Source organism: Vicugna pacos, chromosome 1 (genome assembly GCF_048564905.1).
Source record: "Vicugna pacos chromosome 1, VicPac4, whole genome shotgun sequence".
NCBI classification, from domain to species: Eukaryota; Metazoa; Chordata; class Mammalia; order Artiodactyla; family Camelidae; genus Vicugna; species Vicugna pacos.
Window position 1 is genome coordinate 90,665,836 of NC_132987.1, and position 25,428 is coordinate 90,691,263.

The following is a 25,428-nucleotide window of genomic DNA, read 5'->3' on the forward strand; positions in this document are numbered from 1 at the left end:
AACAATTTCATCAAACTCAGAATCTGCTCATATTAAGACAGCCAATTCTACTGTTAATTCTCTGAGAACTTCAGGACAAATGAGTTGACTGATGGCGAAAAAGATTAACTTGCAAAACAAGATGTAAAGAGCAGTTCTGCTTTGCGGGGGCTTCCTTCTGTGCTAATCCTGTGTATTTATAGTCAGAGATCTGGGCCCTCAATGTTAGACATTGATCCCCAATCCACACACATTTTTATCCTTTCTTTGAGCTCATCTAGTCATTGCTTTTATTATTTCACTGATTAGTGTTTGGTTTTGTCCCTTAATTGTTTTATGTGGCCCAGTTTTGACCACTTACTCTGAAGTCCAAACTAGAAATATATTTTCTGAAGGTAGGAATAATATTTTTGTCTCTAAAACATATCATTTTATCCTAGCTCTTGATTGGGCAGAGTGTATGGGGCTCATAGTTTTCATCTGATTGACTGGGTTTTGACTTTACTTGGCCAATAGACTGACTGATTTCCTCTGTTTCTCACAATTTCTTCCCTGTCACCCCCTCCCCTCCCAACACAAACACCCCCTTTTTTGCTCTTAGATTTGAATCTTCATGTTTTCAGCCTTAGATTTAGAAACTCAGCTCTTCTGAGGATTCTGCTGACTGGCTTCATGGAGGGGATCTCTCAGCACTGGGTTTCTGTGCCTTTATAGCTTAGTCCTCTGCCCAATTTCCTGTTTTACATAGCCTTTTGCATGCACTTCCTTCTTATCAAGAAAGTATTTAAGATAATCAGTGGAAATAAGCATTATGAAAAATTCAAACATTCACTTTAAAATAAAACAGAATTTGCCCTCCACAGCCTACTTGCTATAGAGGGGGAAAAAAAAAAAGGTGTTTTGATTTGAAAGGAAATCTTGTCCTGGAAACTCTTCAGTTGCTGTAATATAGATTAAAAGCCCTAAAATTTTAGAGGAAATACTTAGTGTTTAGCTCAAGTTACCAAATCATTCATATATTAATTATTCTGTTTGAAACATACACTACTTAGCAGACAGTTGAAACAAAATTTTAAAAAATGAGATTTGCCATTTGTAGTAACAAGGATGGACTTTGGAGGGCATTATGATAAGTGAAATAAGTCAGATAGAGAAAGACAAATACTGTATGATGTCTCATGTGTGGAATCTAAAAAATACAACTACAAAGTAGTTATATAACAAAAAAGGCATACTCACATAGAGAATAAACTAATGGTTACCAATGGGGAGAGGGAAGGGGGAAGGACAATACAGGGTTGGCAAAAATAAAATTTAGTGTAGTGATGGTTGTGTATATCTGTGAACATACTAAAAACCTCTGAATTGTACATTTTAAATGAGTAAATTAAATGATATGTGAATTAAAAAAAAAACAAGAGTATAAGACATAATTTCTGACCTCCAAACCTCACAGGTTGGTAGGCAGGACACATACAAGAAATATAATTTATTTTCAGGGTATTCTCTAATAGGGTTCCTCCAATAATGTAGATATATTTAGTGTTAATGGAATTACTTTCAGTAATAGAAGTACGTCCAGAGTTGGCTCCTAAGCTGGCCATGACTGGAACAGGATCTTTTCAGTGGACCAGAAATGATCCTCTGGGGTCTCCAATTTATTTTGAAGATGCTCACAAAAAACTGATGCATAAAACCAATATATATGAACTTATTAATATACAGTAAGAAATAAAATTATAGGAAGAGTTAACATTCATATTCATTTTCTAAGCATATTCTCTCCCTTTAGACAATCTATATTAAAAGCCAAATTATTAGGATAGTGCTTTGTGAGTACCAGAGGAAGGGACTATTGCTGTTTGACCCTCATCTGTATGAGTATATTTTAACCATTTCCGCAAAACCTGGTGGACTAGATGCTGATGTTGTTCCAGCAGGATGTCTTGCATAGGACCTCTATTGCTTGGCAAGCACCACTGTAAGCAGGATGTTTGCTAGCCCAATATTCAGTCGTGTCCAAGAAGCCATTAGGACTCGAGTCCTAAATTTAAGCAAGAGTCATAAATTATAAGCCAGCTACTTTTCCTACATAGTCTTAGCTGAAAGTTAGCTTTTCCTAGAGGATACTGCTGTTTCTGCATCTTTCAGTTTTGAACTCATGATCAGGCAGAGGGATTTTGTCTTGCTTTTCTCTCCATTGCTCTCAAATTACTACATGTTATGCCTTTGTTTCTAGTGTGTGTGTGACACATGTTTTTGATTGTGGCTGCTTCAAAGATAAAATAAGCCCTTCTATATTAGGTGGGAATCATTTATATTTACTTCTCCATGGACATTTAAAGACCCTGTAACATGTGCAATTAAAATCTAAATGGAGATGATGTTTGTCATTGATATAAAACATTGCTATGGATCATCATTTGTTTAGTGTTTAGGGAATCATTCTCTGTATTAAAGTAAGATTGAGGATCACTCTAAATTTTAAATAGATGTGCCAATTGCTTTTTGAGAATAAAAAGATGACGGTTCATTAAAATCCTGATGTATCTTCATAAAAGTGATAGAAGTCACGGATATTAGTTGACATGGTTGAAATAAGGACATCTTCACACATATTCAAGAAAAGTGTAGGTAACTTTCCCCAAAAGGTCATAACATTAACGTGCTTCCACGTTTGCTAAATAATTAGCCTCTGTTTTTAAATCATAGACATAACAATTCTCAGATCAGTATATCAGGAGAATAAGAATGCTTCTGAATTCTTGTCATCTGTAATTTGATCTAGGAGTATATAGTGGATAATGAAAGGATTTATTTAGACTATTTGTAAAATTTATATATGTTAATAAAACTGAATAGTTTTTAACATGTTAAACAATTGTAGTTCCAAGATGATTATTAGTACAAAGCTGTTTAGTGAAGTAAAATGTTCTCTTCCATTAAGATTTACAGCATTAATGTTCAGTTATCTTTTGCCTCTCCTTTTTCTCCTCTTTTCCTAATCCCTGGATCAGTCCTCCTCGTTCACTGAAGAATTTGGCAGGGAACGAATCATAGTTCTTTTCACTCAAATTTCTCACTATTCTCAAAAATTCTACTAACATGGAATTTCCATAGTACAGAGGTTACTCTGAGTCCTAATTGTAACTGTATATATTTCTGTAGCAATTCATAGTTAAAATCTTTTAGGAAAATCTTATTTTCATGCTCTCTAGGTTCTTAGAGTTATTCCTCAATCTTCTCTGTGTCCTGCCTCTAGGTATCAGCTGAAGTGGTAGCAGAAAGTGAGTGTCAGGTGTTTTAGGGAGAGGGATAAGAGAAGAGTTAGTGAAGAGCTCAGTCTTAACAGATCAGTAGTTCGCCATGCTCACCAGATGGCAAAAGACTTCCTAGGGGGAGCTACCTCAAAGACACAAAGTCATAAAATAGCACCATGAAGTTCTTATGAAGGAATGGTTAGAAATAAGACTGGACATACAGCCAAAGATTCCTAATTGCTGTCTTCACTCCTGGTTTCATCCAGTCACTGGCATATATAAAATAAGCCTTTGATATGGCCTTTATTAGTAATCAATTTGTAGCCTTCTGACACTTTCATCTGAGTTCTTGAACTTGACTTCATTCTGTCCCTTAAGATTTCCATGATTTTTTCCTGCTACTTCCTCCTTCAACATAACTGCCACACCTCAGGCAGGTGTTGTGCTAGAATAAGGCAGTTGCTAGATAATGGAGGGCTTTGTATATATGGATTTTTGCTTTATTATTTTGGCCAACAGGAAATCACTTCAGTGACTAGAAATCCAACAACATCTTATTAATGGGAACTGGGCAGCTTGAGTGACTGAGGAGATGGTGCTAACAGTAGCTTCACCATACTTCATTAACAACATTAAAACCAGAGGGAACTCTAATTCAAAAAGATACATGCACCCCAATGTTCTTAGCAACACTATATGCAACAGCCAAGACATGAAAGCAACTTAAATGTCCACTGATAGAGTGACTGTGGATAAAGATTTTGTGAGATATATATACACACACATATACACAATGGAATACTACTCAGCCATAAAAAATAAAACAGTGCCATTTGCTGCAACATGGATGGACCTGAGATCATCATGCTAAGTAAAGTAAGTCAGAAAGAGAAAGAAAAATACCATATGATATCACTTATATGTGGAATCTATAAAACAGAAACAGACTCACAGACATAGAAAACAAACTTCTGGTAATCAGGGGCAAAGAGGGTGGGAAGGGATAAATTGGGAGTTCAAGATTCACAGAAACTAACTACTATATATATAAAACACATGAACAAGTTTATACTGTATAGTACAGGGAACTATATTAAATACAGTAAACTGTAATGAAAAAGAATATGAAAATGAATATATGTATGTATATGTATGACTGAAATTTTATGCTGTACACCAGATTTAACACAACATTGTAAATTGACTATACTTCAATTAAAAAAAACAACAGCATTTACAAAAAACAAAACAAAAAAAACCCAGTTAACTTTAACCCTGTGTGATTCTTACTGTAAGTTAAATAATTCTTTAAGATAAAGCTATTCTGAAAGAGTAGGCAATAGTAAGGATAAGAGAAAACTGCCTTAGTAGACTTTTGCCATTCAAATAACTGACAGGAGATGATAAACCTATGTTAGTTGAAAGGAACTTCTGCAAGAAAGTTCAGGCTTCTTCAGCTGATGTTACATGTCATATGCCTATTTTTTAATGTGCTTGAATGCTATATCCCATTAAGGAGTCTATACCAAAAACATGAGACTTTTCTCCTAATTCCTGACCCAGGGAAATTTGATCTTCTTTTTAGTATCTGACGTGTTTCTTAACTATAAAACTATAGGGATTGACTTATTCATTGTTTAAAAGGTATAAAAAAAATGATCCATATGTTACCAAACAAGAAGGAGTTATGATTTTTGCTGGTAGGAAGCTTGGTAAAGGAAACTTGCTAAATCATGGATGGTCGGTCTATTCTCCAGGCCTCTCCAAGTAATCTTTCCTTTGACGTTGATGAACAGTTCTCCTGGGCTCTGCCCAACCTTAGAGGAACCAGAGACTGTTTACCGTTGAAGAGATCAATTTCCTTGGAGGTGCCAACAGTTTTTTTGTTTTTGTTTTTTTCTGCTATCAGTTTTATGGTTTCTGTATAACAAGGGCCACCACTCTAGTTGGTCCCTAGCCATCTGCTCAACTGAGCATGTTTTAACACAACCAGCTGAAGCCCAATTGAATAATGATGATTATATTTCAATGAAAAAAAAAACCTAGGAAAAAACTTCAATATATTTGCTGTATGGGAAACATTTAATGAATTAGACTCATGATGCCTGTAGCATTATCTCACTCTCAAATTCTATAACATGAATTGTGCATGTACAGTCTTAATAAAAAAGCTGCTATCAATGCGAAATACAGACTCATCTAGGAAGAGTGAATTTAAATAGTCATATGATCCAGTTGCTCACACATCTGTGGACCTCTAAGTGCTGGAAGGAATTTGGAAATACCACAATGAGTCTGAGGACTCTTTTTGTACATAGTCCTCAGGCATTATTCACAAGGGAAATAAAATATCTCTACTATATATAGTTTGTTTTTTTTTTACAAATCTATGAATTTTTTTATAATTAATGAATTCACTTAAAAATGTTCATAAATTTGGTAGCTTTCCTATCTATAAGTACAGTCAAATTTTATGAAAAAGGTAAAGGGAAACCTAAGAATATTTCAACACAAAGCACGATAGAACAATAGAGAAAACATATAATTAAAACTCTAAAATCTATTGTTAAACAGAAGATGACTAGAGAGAGAGAAATACATTTTGTTCTAGAAGAGGAAAACACTGAAATTTAAATGTCCATTCTCTCTTGGTTAATCTATTAGTGCTATACAATCAATTCCAGTCAAATCCTTAAAGTATTTTTTTTTAATATTTTTTATTGATTCATAATCATTTTACAGTGTTGTGTCAAATTCCAGTGTTCAGCACAATTTTTCAGTCATTCATGGACATATACACACTCATTGTCACATTTTTTTTCTCTGTGATTTATCATAACATTTTGTGTATATTTCCCTGTGCTATACAGTGTAATCTTAAAGTATTTTTTAACATGAAAAAATAACTCAAAAGGACATCTGTAGGAATAAACTTAAGGAAACAGATAAATAATTAAAAAAAGATATATTTTACTAACAGTGATTTACTATAAAGTTTCATAAATTAAAAAGTAATGTGGACATAGATCAATAGTCCATGGATTTAAACGGACTAGACTGGATTCAAATGTATAACAGAAATTTACTGCCTTGTAAGTTGTCCTTTAAAATTAGTAAAGACTAATTGTATCATTGCATAAATGGTGTTAAAAATAAATAGAGACATTTCTTCACTATTTACACAAAATAAGTAATATATTTAAATGTAAAGTATGAAATCATGTGAGTACCTGCAAAAATCCTGGGTAAATAGTCTATAATCTTAGGGTAGAGAAGGCCTGTTAACCACAAATTAAACATAAAATAGGAATATATTTAACATCTGCCTGCCCCTAAACAAGGTAGACATTCTGTAAGCCTACATTTGCAACATATAGGTTAAAAGAGTAATGTCAAATATATATTTTAAAAAAAACTATTATATATCAATATGAAAAATATGTTAAAAATTTCTCTCAGTAGTAGGGAAAGAGGAGGCTCATTCCTGTCCTGTTTCTTGAACTATTCTCATATTCCCACAGACATGCAACGTTTGGCTGGGAACACATTGGGATTAGAGCAGCCTCTGATGGGCAGCCCACTGGAGTGGGCAGGGGAGTGTAGCTTCTTCATGTATTCTCCCCACTCCAGTTAAAAAATAACAAAGTGCTTCAAATCCAGTGCCATTCTCTCAGGATCTTTTCTCCTATTTCTGTGTGTTGAGACACCCCTCAGTGTTCTACTTGGTACAGAATCAGCCCCCAAGTCCGACATAAACAAGAGAGGATATATGAGTGTGGAAATGCTGAACTACCTCACTGTCAGGTTTTCACTCTTCTGGGTCATTGTGACCCAATCTTTTATAGTACAAGAGCTGGAGAGCCAGTCAGCAATTAGAAACGGACATCCGCATCTCTTGCTGATCAAGCAGAGGTTGACTGCTGCTGCAGTACAGAAGCCATATAAATCTCCTTGGTTAGTCAACTTGTGCTTGCCCACCTAAGTCCAGGGAGATTGATATGTGCTCTCTTGTCTTTTGACCCAGCACAGTCAATAAGATTTTTTGGTAGGAGCTGCTTTAGAGAGAACATTTGATATGAGAAATCCAGAAAAAAAATTTTTTCAAGTGTTTGGAACATCTCAACATCCTTAGGGCAGCCTAATATAATTATTAGTATTAATATTTGACCATGGCCTGATTTATTATCTACCCTAGAGTATAAAATGGCCTCTATGTTCTTTAATAGATAAGAGATTGGAATTTATAAATCAATACTTTATCAAATACAGCAAATGAAGACATGACCCAACTTTTCTGCTACCTCTCCCTCAGGAATATTTTCCATGGGCATCAGCTTATGTATTGTGACATCCACTGGATGAAAACTGGTTAATAAATGATTTTGTGTCTATGATATCATTTATATGAGGAATCTAAAAAGAAAGATAAATGAATTTATTTGCAAAACAGAAACAGGCTCACAGACGTAGAAAACAAATTTATGGTTGCGGGGGAAGGGGGGTGGGAAGGGATAAATTGGGAGTTCCGAGATTTGCAGATACCAACTAAAATATATAAAATAAATAAACAACAAGTACACACTTTATAGCGTACAGAACTGTATTCAATATCTCGTAGTTTATGGTGAAAAAGAATATGAAAATGAATATATACATGTTAATCTATGACTGAAGCCTTATGCTGTACACCAGAAATTGACACAACACTGTAAACAGACTGTACTTCAATAAAAAATATATACATGTATACAACACCAACTATCTCACCAGCCCGCTTCACCAAACTTGCTGACTCTTTCCTTATTGAAGAGATTAAACTCTCTGCTCATCTGCTTGTGATTAGAGTGTTTTAAAGTCACAGGCAACTTATTTCTCTACTAGAGTGAGCTAGCCTTATCCTGCTCACACAAACAAATCTAACCGCCTAAGCAAGTATCTCATGTAAACACTTTCAAGCTCTTTATTCTGACTTACATAAAGTTTTTAAGTGAATCTGAAGAATTTAATTAGCCAAAAAGAATCACACTGATTTTACACTCCTCCAAAGTCCGTTCACAGCAGGGGGAAGGACCTTTGCTTAATGCAGAGCAATCATTTCTTTCTTTTTTATTTAATGAACATGTATAACACTTAATAACAGTCACACATCCTTATAAGGGCTTTACATTTAATTTTCTTAGTGGCCTGTCTTAGGTAGTTTAGTCTGTTATAACAAAGATAGAGCCTGGGTAGCTTAAATAACAAACATTTATTTCTCACGATTCTGGAGGCTGGGAAGTCCAAGACTGGGATGCCAGGCTGGTCAGGTTCTAGTGAGAATCTCCTTCCTGGTTTCCTCATGTGGAAAAACCAAAAAAGAGATCTGTCTCATCAAGAAAAGGCATTCATCTTATCATGAGGGTCACATGCTCCTCATCCTCAGGGCCTAATCTAACTCTACCTCTCAAAGGCTCCACTTTCTAATATCAGATATTGGGGATAAGGGCTTCAGCCACGAATTCTGTGGGGACATAAACATTTAGATGATAGCATGGCCTATAAAGAAAATTCTATTAATATTATTGTGTAAGTAAGTAAATTGAAGAACAGAGAGATTAAGTGGCTTGCCCAAAGTAACACAGCTTCTAATGGAAAGATCCAGGACATAAATCTGAAGCAGTCTGAGCTTTGCCCCTACCCTATATTGCAAGTTACCAAAAAGTTACCTTTAAAATGTGATGTAGAGCTCAGAATCTAAAATTTTCTTCTGTAAGATGTATTATTTGTAAGTTCCAATAATTTCTAATGATATAGCACATAAAAACAAAGACCATAAAAATTAGTTCTTATTAGCTCATTGTATTTTTATTATGCCATGAAAAATTGTCTTTATCAGCCTAATTTATTTGTTAGACATCAGCAACACATAATGTGAGCTTGTCACCTAAGTTGTAAATTATTTACTGCTAAATAAAGCATGGCTATTATTACCTGGGGGGAAAATATAAGTGCAGTAATAGGCAGTTTTTGTGGGTGATAGTTAACTTTATGTATCAATTTGGAGGGTGTTTTTGGAGGAGATTAAGATTTATATTGGTGAACTTTGAGTAAGCAGATTGCTCTCCATAATGTGGGTGGGCCTCATCTAATCAGTTGAAAGTCTGAATAGAACAAAAACACTGCAGCCTCCCTGAGCAAGGGAACTCTGCAGAAGACTGCCATACTGCTTTTGGACTTCATCTGCATCATTGGCTCTTCTGGGTCTCAAGAGTGGTGGTCCACACTGCAGTTTTTGGACTCACTAGTCTCTATGATCACAGGGGCCAATTTCTTATAATAAATTTGTTTTGGATATACATGATATATACATATATAAACATAGACTATGTATCACACATAGTATTCATATATATATATACACATACATATACACAAAGGATATAATAGAATGTGTGTGTGTATCTGCTATATATATATAATGTATGTATATATATGTGTATATATATATTTTGTGTGTGTATATATATATATACTTTAGAGAATCCTAAGTAATATTTTATGCTTATTGAGATTGGGTTGGATGGATTAAAAAAACAAATATACCTAAAGAAAACCCAACATAATACCCAAAAGAGAAATATACAAATAAATGTAACAATCTGCTTATGGGTTTTACCCTTAGCTGAAGGATTTGAGTGCTGGATTGTGAAAATCAAGAGAAGAATAGTGTTAGAGGTTCTAAATGGGAAGGAGAACACATGAAAATGACTTAAAATTTGAAGTCAGTTGTATGTGCAGAGATATTCTTAATCAAAATGAGAACTGTGATTGTGAGGGAACATGGCAAGAGATGCAATCCACAGAGTTATTTAGGGAAATGCTTCTTCCTAAAGCTGTGGGATACAGTATAGTATCCAAAGTCCCGACCATACTCATTGAATCACAACCTGAAAGTAGAGTCTGCCCCAGCTCTGAGAGTGGAAAAGAATTGTTAACACTGAGAAAATGCTGTAAAGAAAGAACTGGTAAAATCTAATGATGTGAATGTGGGATGTATAGGATTAAGGATTCAAAAAATAATATTTAGATTATGGGCCTGAAGAACACAGAGTTTGGGATTTGAATGCCTAAAAAATTCAACTGGATTTTGAGACTCCTCCACAATTTCCTGAAAGAACTATAATTGATTTGTTGGAATGAATGGAATGGTTTATATGTACTTGAGGCAGACCATAGTCCATTCTGCAATAAGAAGTAGGTTGTCAGATTTATTATTGTATATAAGTGAAAAAATATTACTCAGAACAGATGTTTAGATTTCCCAACGTTTTTATGTTGACATTTCAAGTTGAAAACCACAGTCAGCAAATACTAATTTTATACTTTCCTAGCCAGGTATCTATTGCCCTATTGTATAATTTTACTACAACTGGTTTTTAGGTTTGGCTGGTAGAAGTCTGCACTGCTACATTAATTTGAGGATTTATTAGGTTTGATTTTTAAAAGAGAAGTTCCAGTATAAAAAGATATATAGTCAAAAATTGATGGGAAGAGTCATTAATAAATGTTTAGTCCTAAATTATGGATGGATTTATTATTTAAAGTTAAATAGAAGTGTATTTTTTCATAAGTTATTACATGAGGAATAAACAGAAGAAAAGATAAATGTGGGATTTCTTCCAGAAGTTTATTTAAAAGAATACTATAGCAATCCAGAGTATACTTATTCACATGGCTTTCTGGTAATTCTAGAATATTCTAGAACTGATAGTGTTTGTAAACAGAAAAACCTCTACCCTGCTCTGTGTCAATGGAAGCAGTGAGCTAGTAGATACCCCTTGGCAATGATATTCCCATTAGATAGCAGATTTCTAAGTGACATGGTGGTGGTGTCAATTTCATCTTTTCTATGATATTCTTCAGGACCCAAGACAACTATCTCCAATTTTTTTTCTTAATTTTCCTAATAATTCTTTATGTCTGTGGAGAGGAAGCTGACATAGAGATTTGGCTCTAAACTGCCTTCTTGATTCAGACAATATCATACAGTGTTGATTAAAAGCATACACTCTGGAACCAAATTGTTCGTATTTATATCCCGGCCTGCTGTTTACTAGCTATGTTAACTTGAGTAAGTTACTTAGATTATGTTTCAGTTTTCTTATCTGTACAATAGTAAAATCATAATACCTACCTCATAGGATTTGATGAAAATTAAATAAGCACCTTAGTCCAAGTCTTTTAGAAAACAGAGCATGAGAGAAGATTTAAGCAGCTAACCTTTTATTTTGGTGGTTTCAGCCTAGAGCTTAAGACTGAGAGAAAAAGGAAACTTGTAACAAAGGAGGTAAAATGATGAGATACAATGTTCATCAATCTGGGTTCTATTTCACAGCAAGCCTGCTAAAGGCAAAGCGTGTCTCCAGGGTAGGCCTGTTTATTTTGTGTGTGGGATTACCTGGAAGGGTTGTCATAAGGAACAACCACAGGAAAGAGGAGGGAGGGAGAAGTTATCTGCACTACTCCTCATCTGTTCCCATCTGTTCCCATCAGTCCAAGTTTGTCTCGGTGCAGTGCTGGCTCTCATGCAATTCAAGGTTGTCATCCAGCCCTTGGTGTTTGCTCCAGGAATCCTGCAGATATTCATCTGAGTCTGAAAGTGGAGAAGAGTCCTAGCAGGAGTAGAGCTTGGTGGGAGGGAGGCCGTCAAAGAAATTTGAGAAGGTGTCCAGAGTGCTTAACCCAATGAATTAATACTTGTAAAGCACTTAGAAGAGTACCCAGTGATGGCAAATATGTGTTTGCTATTATTACCCTGAGACAGGCTGAGGAGACGTAAAGTAAGAATGAGACTTGTAAATAAGGGGTTGCATTTGATAGTTTGTAACGAGTCTAATAATTGTCCCAAGATTGTCTCTGATGTCATGGGTTAAACTGTAAACATAATTACAACTCCCTTTAACAGATTAAAAACACAAAGAGGGAACTAGAAATGGTCAATTCTTCCAAGTTTTTTCCCCAGCCAAGACACAGATAGTGATTTCAGAGCAGGCTCAACTCTAATTTGGGTGATGGCCAAGGTACCCAGGGGTTCTGACCGCAGAGAGAGTAAACTAATCCTGCCATGGTTTTGGAGTGGATACCAGAGGAATACATGGGGCACAGTATTTGACTTTCTTTCCGGAAGTCTCCCTTTAATAGGGTCTCTTTCTGGCTACAAGGCTCGTGAGTTGAGAGAAGGCATTCCTGAAGAAGACTGGAGTCATGGAATACGTCCTGAAGGACAACTAGCTACAACTTTTGGGAGCAAAGCATAGAAAGTTTCTAGTAAATGCGGTTCTGCCCAGAATCACAAGGATGGACCTGACCCATGCCTCCATGGTGAAGATTGGTGAAAGCTATGAGATGCTTCAAGAAAAATAAATAAATAAATAAATAAATAAATAAAAGTACAAATATAAAAGCATGAACATTATCTATATCCACCCTTGGCGCCTCCTCTTTCTATCCTCATTCTACATTTAAGATCTCAAGTTACAAGTCCTCAAAGTTTTTATGAAACTATTTCAGTACAGTATTTTCAAACGTAAAAGTATGTCAGACATTGACATTCTGTAAATAGGCAATGTAATTTCAAACTTACTATGTAAATCTGAGTCATCTAGATGCTGACATGACAAAATTCCTTTTTTATAATTTTAACTGTTTTTCAAAAATTAAAAAAAAGAATGCTGTTCTATTTCATTCTAATTAATATCACTAAAATGGAAAGAAACCAAATGTATCAGCCTTGACTACTCGAATGTTAAGTGGGATTCCCTCCTTGAAGACATTTTTGCATCGTCAAGGGATTAAACTGGCAGCTGTCAGGCTGCTCTCATGCAGACCACAGAATTTGCCCCTCCTTCTTCGTGTCTGATGGAGATTTATGCCAGATGCTCAGAAGAAAGGACAGGATTTCAAAATCTTAAAGTCAGCATTAAGGGGGGGAGTGGGTTGCAGGAGAAAAAAAAGTGAATTGTTTCAGCATTCTGAAATACTTGAAAGCTTGGAAACGTTTGGTGTTAGCATATAAATTATCTAACCCACAGACATAGCTACCATCCAATTAAAGATTCAGAATACTTAATTGGCCATAGTGGGTTTTTTCCTGGTCACATTGTTTTCTTGACTTCAGGAAAATGTGGATGGATTCTGAGATGCTTACCACAAAAACTCCAAATTTTCTTTTATGATTGCATCACTGAAATAAACAGATGAAATTACCAAGAAATGATCATTACCCAAACTTTAGAGTCTACACTCTGAACGTATAATTCCTATGATTTTTTTTAACATGTAGATAATGTAAAGGGAAACTGCTGTGAAGATTTTTTCTTTTCATTGTTGTTTTTTAAGAACTAAAAAAATCACATTTTTGTCCCTTAGCAAAGAATACTATGTAAATAAGATTTGTGGGTTTACATTTTAATGTCTCAAAGCTATGATTTAATTAATTATATCTGAATTAATTAAAAATAAATTTGATCCTAAAAAGATCTTATGAACATTTTTCACTTTGTAGTCATACTCTTTGGAATGTTTCATTAACTTGACCCCATCAGCATCTATTTTTGCTAAATTTAGAAAACTTTTTCTCCACACTACCAGGCACTAGGGCTAAGGGGTAAACACGTTGATTTTTTAAAATATAAAGCCTTACTCTTGAAATAATTAAACTTGAGATTAGATTCCAGCAGTAAGAGTTTGGCATGCAAGCCTGCTTGAACCAGCCATTTGATTCTGTAAATTATCTAAAAATTTACACAATTCTCTGATTCCCTGTTAACAATTATATTTCTTCAAATACCACTGTATCCATTCCAATAATGTTGTAAGCTCCAACTACACAATACATTGTAGGTGAACTTCATCACAGTAAAAGTGTGAAAATACATATCTCAAAATAACAAGTTTTTAAATATTGCAGAAATGCATTACTAAATTTTCAGAGAATATTAACAGCAATTCTGAACAATAACATTTACCTTGCTGAAGAGCTGCAAAATTGCTCTTTGTATTAAAGCAGAGAGTTGTAGGATTGCAACTTTTAGACTGAATTTCTTCAAATATACATATTCACACTAACTTTTGATTTAAGATTTAAAAAAAAAAAGGCTGCAAAGATATTTTTTGTAAAAGTCACTATTGAAATATAACATGACTCACTCAAGTTATTCCTCCCTAATCCCCCTACAGTTATGTTTTGTTTCTATTTTTGTTTTCTAATATCACAGACAAATAAAACACCCACTTTTTAAAATACCTGTTAGAAAATAATCCTAGAGCAAGTGCAATTATCATGTGCAGGACACTGGATTTAGATGTTTAGATAATCTCTATCCCAAATCAGCCAATCTATCTAAATTTATGTTTGTGTGTGTGTGTGCGCACACACAATATCATATTCCTATTTGAAAATAATCAAAACTGTGGCAGACATTAAGTTTTTCACTGAAGATTTTAGATTCTCCTGCACACACAGAAAGCTCGGCCCTTGAAATTAGGCATGACTGCATGAATTGCTTTAGTCAATGAAATGTGAGCAGAAGCATTTAAGAGCTGGGGTGCAACTTACCTTATCCCTCTATCCGCAGCGCAGGCGGGGTCCCTGAATGAACCTGTTATGGGAAGAGTCTTTTCAGTTTGTGTTGGACATTCGGTATTAACAACAACAACAAAAAGAATAAATAAATCAACCTTCCTTGTTTAATCCACTAAGAATTGTTACCACAGCTGATATTAGGCTTTCTTGATTGTCTCTCTCTCCCCCTTCCCTGTTTTTCTCTTCTTCATTTTTTTCCACCCAAATACTTACAGAGAGTGAAACTGTGTAGTCAATCTTCTTTTCTAAATTAATAGTATAAGAAGGAATAAAAAGACAAAATGTCTAATTGAAGCCCAGTTAGAAAGACAACACTGGACTATTTTGTCTCTATATATGTCTCTCCCCATTTTTAAAACAAATTTCAAATAGTAAACCTGGTCATTCTCTCCTCTCTCCAATACGTTCTGTACCTGATAAGCACCATTTCCGAATGTCGTTTCCCTGCACTATTTAAGTAGATACTCAGTGTAAAAAGCAGGTTGAGGGAGAGGCACAAAGAAAATGAGTAACAGAGAAAACTTGCTATAGAAAAAGTCTGGAAAATAACTTTGAATGGAGTGTAATCTATAAAAATATCAAATCACTGTGTTGTACACCTGAAACTAATATAGTATTGTAAATCAACCATACTTCAATAAAAAAGATATATGGGATACTTATCAAAAATAGTTTAAATGCTATTGCTTTTGATTCAGTAATTTAAAAATTGAAATTCATAGAAAGAAGTTAGGAATGCATAGGGTACCTTTATGACCTTAAATGGTCACCTTAAGGGCAGATACCACCTATGCCATGAAATGTTCTTTGGCAATAAAATTGGTTTGACTCACCAAAAAAAAAAAAAAAAAAAAAAAAAAAAAAAGAAGAAGAAGAAAGAAAGAAAAAGACTGTAAAAATATGAAATGCTGTAGTCAGTATTGTTAGTCTGATATCAGTTTTGTTACTAAATAACAAGGTGAATCAATAAATTATTTCCAATGTGTCATCATCTGTCAAATCCATGATCCAGTCTCTATTTTAAGTTTGGAGTTGCTAGAGTTCCATTTCTAATGTATAATTATCCCAGGCCACACCTGACGTCATTTGAATCAGTCTCTCAGTGGCAGTGAGACCATTTGTGTGTGTGTGTGTGGTGCTATTCAGATGGGTGCCCTAAGAACTGAAGACTTTTTTTGACATGATTCCCATTGTCACATTAGAAATGAGTGGATGAGTGGCAAACACGGACTTAAATGCAAACAATATTTGAAGGATTACACCATATCTTAGTGTTTCTTCCAAGAGCTGTTTTGGTTATGGTTGTTATTTTATAATTCCAAGTGGCTCTAGGAACACCCAGGTGCCCCACATGAATTGAAGTGTAGAGAACACAACACAAAGGGGTCCATGGGTCTCATTGTAGGAACGCCTTTGTTAGATCCCATGATGATAACTGGGGAAAGCGTTCGAATGGCAGAATACTGTTTGAGTATTTTTGTTTGTTTTGAGGAGAGAGCTTCTCCCCCACCTTATCCCTACTTTTGTCGTGCCTTTATTTTCTGTTTATCTGTCTTCATTTCCTGACCTACTACCTGACATAAGCAATTTTAATTACTTGGTTCTGAAAATGTCTTCTGGAGAGAAATTTATATTATCTTCTGTGTTGCAGCAAATTGCAGTCATTTAGGAACAGCTGCTGCCTCCTTCAGGCGTGCCGAGAGTGTCAAGGTATACTCCCCACTTGGATCTGAAGGTCGAGGACTGTAGTCAGAGAGCTCCTGCATCGGCCTTTCACTGGTTTTCCTTTTGCTCAGCTCACATTTCATCTTTACTACTTTTCCACTTTTCTCCTTGAAAGAGTGGAGATACATTGTTGCTCTGATTTTTCTTGGCAAAAATAAGCTTTCATTTTGATTGAAACATTTAATTTTGAGTTGTATATTCACTATAAGTTTTATTTTATTTTGCTTTATTTATTTCCAAACTCAGTTTTGTGGAATTATGACCCTCAGAGGTAAAACTGTTTTTATGTGTGGGTGCATATAATGGTAGTTGACAATAGATTTTTATAGGGTATTAAAAACGTCTCTTTACTTTAATTACTTTGAATGATATGAAGGCCACAGAATTGATCGTCACGAAGGAGAATAAAATTTTAAAAGTATGTGTAACATTTAAAAAATAATTTACTTCATTTATTTTAAATTTAAAAGAATAAAGTTATTAGGAAATGGTTTATCAGGTTCTGGCAAAACAGACAGTAGGGGTGTGGAGCACGTAGGCTGTGTATCACTGAGCATCTGCTGAGCCACACCTGTGCAAAGGCGGGCACCGAGGCAGGACTGGCCGAAGGAGGAGCCAAAACGCGGCGCAGACCCACCGCGTCTGCACCTGTGGGTAAAAGGGGTGGGGGAGCGTGGCTTTCCGTGCAGACGTACATTTCAGCTGACCCCACAGATCATTTTGAACGCCTTTCAGAGTTGGGACAAGAGGGACAGACCTTTATTTCCCTAACAGTCATTGCGAAATGCATGCCGCTAAGTAGTAGGGACGTGGCCTTAGGCAGCTTTGCTCTGCGTCTGAGGTGGTCCCTGAAGTGCACTGTGAAGACTGTTGATGTAGCTCCAGCAGCTGGGGTGAGGAGCGCTGCCTTCAGGGACTAACTGCTTGCCACGACGCTGGGTAAGTACGCATAACTTTCACATTGTATGTATGTATAAATGTACATTTATCCTGCGGAGGAGATGTGAATAAAGATGTCCTAATGCTATTTAAATTTTTGCCAAAACTTACCCAAAACGCAATTATTCCCTTAATGTTCAATCATCCCCTTGAATATTCTACATCGGTAGGTTACTCTATTAATTTACTATTTTGCCTTTTTGTATAATTTAGAAAGTAATAATCGTCATTTTGAAATGAAAAATACCATATTGAAAAAAACAAAAAAATTTAAATAAGAAAGACAACCTAAACGAGTTATGTACAAATGACTTTACCTAAGATGTATTTCACAGAGTTAAAATGGCATTGTCTAGTGGCTAAATATTAGTCATTGCCTAATAAATAGAAACAGAAAGGCATATCAACTATTAAAAACAGAAAATAAGGGAGAAGGGCCAAGATGGCAGAGGAGGATGCTGTTAGCTCACCCTCTCCCACAAATACACGAAGACTGACATCCACGGACTCACCCAGCCAATCAGAACACCTGCTGAACTTTGACAGAACATTGCCTTCTTCAAAAGACAAAATAAGCCACAAATCTGGTAGGAGAAAAGGAAAAAAGACAGAAGAAAAAGGAAAATAGTGTGGGACCGGTACCATGGGGAGGGGGTGGCCAAGGAGGAACAGCATTGATCACTGGGTCTCCCCCTCTCCAAAGAAGAGGTCAGTAGGATGGAGAGGGAATCTCCGAGGCTTGGATCTGTATGGAACAGCCCTTGACCAATAGAACTAAGTTAAATGGGCACAAAGTGTCCCTGCGACCCCTGCCCTAGACGCAAACTGGCAGAGGTGGGAAGGGACAGGCTGCCGGAGCTGGGCAGAGGACTCGTGCCCACTGTACAGAGGCAACCCCGGGGGACTGCAGTGGGCTGTGTGCTGTGACTGGAAGGGTTCACATCAGAACAGCATGGGTCCCCCATAAAATACAAACAAAAAGAAAGCAACACGACTGGGGGAGGGGTGCATTAGTCTTTGTCTCCTCAGACCCACAACATCATTACTGGTGTGTTCTCCAGAGAAGAGAGGCAGGGCCCAGCCACAGCTGCCACTTATCCAGAGCACCACTTCCAGGTGGAGTCCAGGTCAAAACCTGAATCCTTACCTGGGGCTCCACAATCTCATAGAGGGAACTGAGGTTTGTTTACAGCCCCAGGCAGAGGGGACCATTCTGCCCCAGTGCCTCTGTGAACTTGTGCTTCTAAGACAAAAGAACAAGGAGCAGAGTTCCAGCACAGAGCAGGGGCAAGGGCTGGTGTGGCCGTTTTCTCCAAGCCTGCCTATGGAGTGTGGACCCAACATGGCGCGGGTGTGGCACTGAACGGGGGAGCAACCCACCCACCTACTGGCACTGGGAGCAGCACAGATCTGGGGTGAGACGAGGGTTTCTGGAAACAGCGAGGTGAGTTTGCACAGCAGGGTGAGGGCAGGAGCAGCAGCAACCACAGAATAAGAAGGAGGCCCCTCTCAATAGCCAGTGCAAGCTCTGGCCACCACAACACCAGCCACACCTCCAACCAAAGGGATAACAGAAAAAAGGCACGGAAGGAAGACTTGACAACCACCCATACTTAAGAAGAAGCTCTCGACAAAATTATTAAGATTGCACAATATTCACGGGAATACATTCACTTCTTTTTTCTTTTCTCTTTTCTCTTTTCTTTTTCTTTTTAAATTTTAAATTAAAAAAATTTTATGTATCTATTTTTTAATCCTTTTAAAATTTTTCTTTGAAAATATTTATGATTTTTTAACTGTTTTGATTTGATTTTTATTTCTCTTTCTTGTTCTTCTCTTATTGACTATGTTGTTTTCAAATTTTTTCTTTAAAATTTTTTTTTAGTTTTATTTCCACCTCTGCTTTAGATAGATAGATAAACAAACAAACAAACAAACCCCTTCAGGACCACTGTAGATAACTGATACTCTATAATTCATAGTGCCAAAGAGATATAAGTAAAGTGAAGAACCAGAGGAACCACCCCCCAATCAAAAGAACAAGAGAAATCTTCTAAAGGAATGACAATGAAATAGACTTTGATAGTTGACTAGATCATGATTTCCAAAAAAGGAGTGATCAAAGAACTGAAGGAACTAAAAGAGATTGTGACAAGAGACAGAGAACATGTCAAAAAGGAAATTGAAATTATAAAGAGGAACCAATTAAAATAGGAAAAATCATTTGCTGAGATAAGAGCTGAGCTAAAGGCTGTAAAATGTAGGCTAGATAATGCGGAGGAATGAATAAGTGAATTAGTAGAAAGGAAACAGAAATCACCCAATCAGAACAGCTGAGGGAAAAGCAAATAAATACCAATGAAAACAACATCAGGGACCTATGGGATAATATAAAGCATGCCAACCTACACATAATAGGGGTCCCAGAAGGAGAAGAAACAGCAAAGGGGATTGAAAAGGTATATGAATAAATCATGACTGAAAACTACCCAAACCTAAAGAAGGAATCAGATATCCAACTGCAGGAAACACAAAGGGTCCCAAACAAGAAGAACCCAAACAGACTCACACCAAGACATATTATAATCAGGATGGCCAAGGTTAAGGATAAAGAAATGATTCTAAAGGCAGCAAGAGAAAAACAAAGAGTTAGTTACAAGGGAACCCCCATAAGGCTTTTAGCTGATTTCTCTACACAAACACTGCAGATCAGAAGGGAGTGGCAAGATATATTCAAAGTACTGAATGAGAAAAAGATGCAACCTAGGATATTTTATCCAGCAAGGCTATCCTTTAGAATAGAAGGAGAGAGAAAGAACTTCACAGACAAGCAAAAACTAAAAGAATTTAGCAACACTAAACCTGTGCTAAAATATTGAAAGTTCTTCTCTAAATAGAAAAGAAGGATGCTACAGAAAGGAGAAAACCATAACTGGAAAGGTAATAACTACACTGAATTATAACAGAATAATCATGAAGTTGTAAGAGGACATCTAATTCATTAATGGTGGGAGAGGGGAGCAAGAAAATATAGAGACCTTTCTTTCTTTCTTTCTTTTTGTTCTCAGTAGGATGAGTTTGAGCTTATATTACTGTCAGTTTAAAACAAACGGATATAGTAATGGGTTAAATATGTATAAGCAGGGTAACCACAAGCCAAAAGCTTACAATAGAGTCACAAAAAACTAGAAAGAAACTGAGCTAATACAATTATCAAACCACAAGAAGAAAAAAGAAAGGAACAGAAAGGAAATACCAAATCAACTGCAAAACTAAATTCAAAATGGCAATAAACACACATCTATCAATAATTACTGTAAATGTCAATGGACTAAATGCTCTAATCAAAAGACATAGAGTGACAGACTGGATAATAAAACAAGAACCTAAAATATACTGCATACAAGATACCCACTTTAGGGAGAAGGACACACATAGATTGAGAAAGAGAAGATAGAAAAAGATATTCCATGCAGATGGAAATGACAAGAAAGCAGGAGTAGCAATACTGATTTCAGACAAAATAGACTTTGAAACAAAGGCCATAAAGTAAGATAAAGAAGGACATTATATAATGACTAAAGGAGCAATACAAGATGAGGGTATTACCCTCAATAACATATGTGCACCCAATTTAGGAGCACCTAAATACATAAAGCAATTACTAACAGATATAAAGGAACAAAAGGATGGTTCAACATACGCAAATCAATCAATGTGATACACCACATCAACAAAATGGACAAAAACCACATGATCATCTCAATAGATGCAGAAAAAGCATTTGAAAAAATCAACACCCATGTAGGATAAAAACCCTTACCAAAATGGGTATAGAGGGAGCATATCTCAACATAATATAAGGTATTTATGACAAACCTACAGCCAGCATAGTACTCAACAGTGAAAAGCTGAAAACTTTCCCACTAAAATCTGATACTAGACTGGGTTGTCCACTCTCACCACTTCTGTTCAACATAGTCTTGGACGTCCTAGCTACAGCAATCAGGCAAGAAAAAATAAATAAATAAAAGGGATCCAAATTGGAAAAGAAGTGGTAAAACTGTCACTATTGTAGACAACATGATAATATATATATAGAAAGCCATAAAGGCTCCACACAAGAGCTACTAGAACTAATAAAAGAATTCAGCAAGGTAGCAGGACACGAGATTAATGTACAAAAATCAGTTGCATTTCTTTACACTAACAATGAATCAACAGGAAAAGAAAATAAACAATCCCCTTTAAAATAGCACCCAAAGTAATAAAATACCTAGGAATAAATCTAACAAAGGAGGTGAAAGTCTTATACGTGGAGAACTACAAAACATTGATTAAGGAAATTAAAGAAGACTTAAAAAAAAATGGAGGAAATCCCATGTTCCTGGATTGAAAGAATCAATATTGTTAAAATGGCCATACTGCCCAAGGCAATCTACAGATTCAATGCAGTCCTTATCAAATTACCCAGGACATATTTCATAGAACTAGAACAAATCATATTAAAATTTATACAGAACCACAAAAGACCCAGATTGTCAATGAATTACTGAAGAAAAATAATGAGGCTGGAGGAATAACCCTCCCAGACTTCAGACAATACTAAAGAGCTACAGTAATCAAAACAGCATGGTACTGGTACAAAAACATACATATGGATCAATGGAACAGAATAGAGAGCCCAGAAATCAAAATTTGGTCAATTATTCTTTGCCAAAGAGGCAAGAACGTACAATGGAATAAAGACAGTCTCTTCTGCAAATGGTGTTGGGAAAACTGGACAGCAGCATGTAAATCAATGAAGTTAGAATACTCTCTCACACCATACACACAAATAAACTCAAAATGGCTTAAAGACTTAAACATAAGACAAGACACAATAAATCTCCTAAAAGAAAACATAGGCAAAAACATTATCTCACATACATCTCAGCAATGTTCTCCTAGAGCAGTATACCCAAACAATCGAAATAAAAGCCAAAATAAACAAATGGAACCTAATTAAACTTACAAGCTTTTGCACAGCAAAGGAAACCATAAGCAAAACAAGACAACAACCTACGGAATGGGAGAAAATGTTTGCAAAAGATGAAACTGACAAGGGCTTGATTTCCAGAATATATAAACAGGTCATACAACTTAATAAGAAAAAAAAAACTAACAACCCAATCCAAAAGTGGGCAGAAGACCTAAACAAGCAATTCTCCAGTGAAGACATATGAATGACCAATAGGCACATGAAAAAATACTCAATATCACTAATTATCAGAGAAATGCAAATCAAAATGACAATGAGGTATCATCTCACACCAGTCAGAATGGCCATCATTCAAAAGTCCACAAATGATAAATGCTGGAGAGGGTATGGAGAAAAGGGAACCCTCCTATACTATGGGTAGGAATGCAGTTTGGTGTAGCCGTTGTGGAAAATAGTATGGAGATTCCTCAAAAGACTAAAAATACTTACCATATGACCCAGCAATCCCACTCCTGGGCATGTATCCAGAAGAAACCTTAATTCAAAAAGACACATGCACCCCAATGTTCATAGCAGCACTATTTACAATAGCTAAGACATGGAAACAGCGTAAATGTCCATCAACAGATGATTGGATAAAGATGTGGCATATTTATACAATGAAATACTACTCAGCCATAAAAATGATAAAATAATGCTATTTGCAGCAACATGGATGTTTCTGGACAATGTCTTCTAAATGAAGTAAGCCAGAAAGAGAAAGAAAAATACCTTTATGATATCACTTATCTGTGGAATCTAAAAAAAAAAAAAAAAAGACAAATGAACTTATGTATAAAATAGAAAAGACTCCCAGACATAGAATACAGACTTGTGGTTACCGAGGAGCTGGGAGGGGAGGGGGAGGGAAGGGATAAACTAGGAGTTTGAGATTTGCAGATACTGACTAGTATAAATAAAACAGATAAACAAGTTTATATGGTATAGCACAGGGAAATATATTCAATATCTTGTAGTAGCTTATGGTGAAAAAGAATATGAAAATGAATATATGTATATTCATGTATGACTGAAGAATTGTGCTGTACACCAGAAATTAATACAACATTGTAAACTGACTATACCTCAATTTAAAAAAAAAAACTGAGAAAATAATATAATATAAATTCTGATCCATTGGCAAATATGGATTTTATTGCTATAGATCCGATGTTTTTGGCAGGAAAATGTAAGAAGATGTGAGGTGAGAAGGAACTAAAATGGAATTTTGTACTTGTTTAAACCTTAGATCCTAAGTCTATTTAGAAGAAATAGATTGCAAAGATCAAGGATTCGTAGGTGGAAAGAGGAATGGAAAATCAAAATGTATTTTAAAATGTTACATTCTGAGTCCTCTTTCTTCAACTCTGAGCTCCCAGGGGTTTCCTTTCCCTCTAGGGGAGAGAAGAGTCAGCAGAACTAATAGTGGAGGGAAAGATAATGGGGAAGAAAGAAAGAAAGAAACTTTCTGTTTTAGGTTTAGATTTATAAAATGTTGCAAAGAAAGTTGAGAAAGTAGAGAATTTGTTACAACTAACACACTGACATTAATACATTTGTATTGTCTAAAGTCAATCTTTTATTTAAATTTCCTCGGTGTTTACCTAAAATTTCCTTTTTCTGTTCAGGATCCCGTCTAGGATACCTCATTACATTTAGTTGGCAAGTCTCCTGAGGCTCTTCTAGACTATAACCCTTTCTCAGACTTTCCTCATTTTTAAAGACCGTGGCAGTTTTTAGGAGTTCAGGTACCTAGAATTTACCCTGTTTCTCTCATGACTGTAGAGTGTGAAACTGGGAGAAAAAACCACAGAAGTAACATACCGTTCTCATCGCATCATATCAAGGGTACAAACTGTCAACATAGCTTATCACTGACGCTAATCCTAATTACCTGGTTGAGGTGCTGTTTGCCACGTTCCTCCATTGTAAATCTGCTGTCCCTTCCTTCCAAGTTGCTGTCTTTGCAAGAAAATCCTTAAGTGGAACCAACATTCAGCAGGTAGAGAGTGATGCTCCCCTCCTTAAGGGAGGAGCATCTGTATGTAACTTATTTGGAATTCTTCCATATAAGAGATTTACCTATTCTTCCACTTTTATATATTTTTGCAATCACTTATTTATATCAATATGGATGAAGCCATTTTTAGGGAAGTAAATAACAACATTTAGTGTTTTCTATGCTACAAGACCTGTGTTAAGTATAGTATCCATTAATTCAAGTAATCCTAGCCATAACCAATTTGGGACATGTAAATATGTGTATATATATATATATGTATGTAAACACAATTTTCTCATTATTGATGAATCAAATCTCAGTCTTAGCAACTTCAGTTTTACAAGAAATATATTATGTATCTAACTGTTTTGGCCATGTAACTGAGATTTTAAGTTTCTCTTTGACTCCAAGAAATGGGTGGGATTTTGTAATTATTTTGTTTTTGGTAACTCCTGTTCTTAAAGCATCAACTATGAGCTTCATGGAATCCTTGAAAACATTCTGATGAGGTAGAGGTAACTGCAGCTGTGGCCCTAAGTAGCTTTGCTAACCACTACAATAAGTGTCTGGTCCATGGTAAGAGAATATAGGTCTGTCTGACACCAACCACTGCTCTTTATAGCCTGTGTCCATTGATCTCTATGGTGTATGAATCTGTATCATTTACAGCTCTTTTAAACACTGAATTTGTAGAGAAGAGGATAAAACTGTATGTTTGCATCCCTTGTCTAGCTGAGAGCTTTGGAAAAATTGCATATCTATTCAAAACTTATGAATCTGTATCTGTAAATTGGGAGGAGGGAGCAATGATGATGACAGTAATAGCTATTGTAAGGGTTAAATAAAGTGATGATTGAGTAGAGTTCTTTGCATGGTGCCT

General features: G+C 35.8%; 1 protein-coding gene across 5 annotated transcripts in view; it reads left to right on the forward strand.

Annotated features, from left to right (window-relative positions):
- The window catches only part of VGLL3 (vestigial like family member 3), a 181,398-nt gene that overhangs the window by 116,663 nt on the left and 39,307 nt on the right, over window positions 1–25,428 (forward strand). Inside the window, exon 6 of one of the 5 annotated variants that reach the window (XR_012075652.1) lies at window positions 16,514–16,556. The exons of 2 other annotated variants lie outside the window; for them this stretch is intronic. The gene's annotated coding sequence lies outside the window, so the exon portion shown is untranslated. Of the gene's footprint in view, window positions 1–12,439; window positions 12,609–16,513; window positions 16,557–25,428 lie in introns of those variants that run through there. 2 more of the 5 variants (XR_012075647.1, XM_072967402.1) reach the window with 2 other exon arrangements.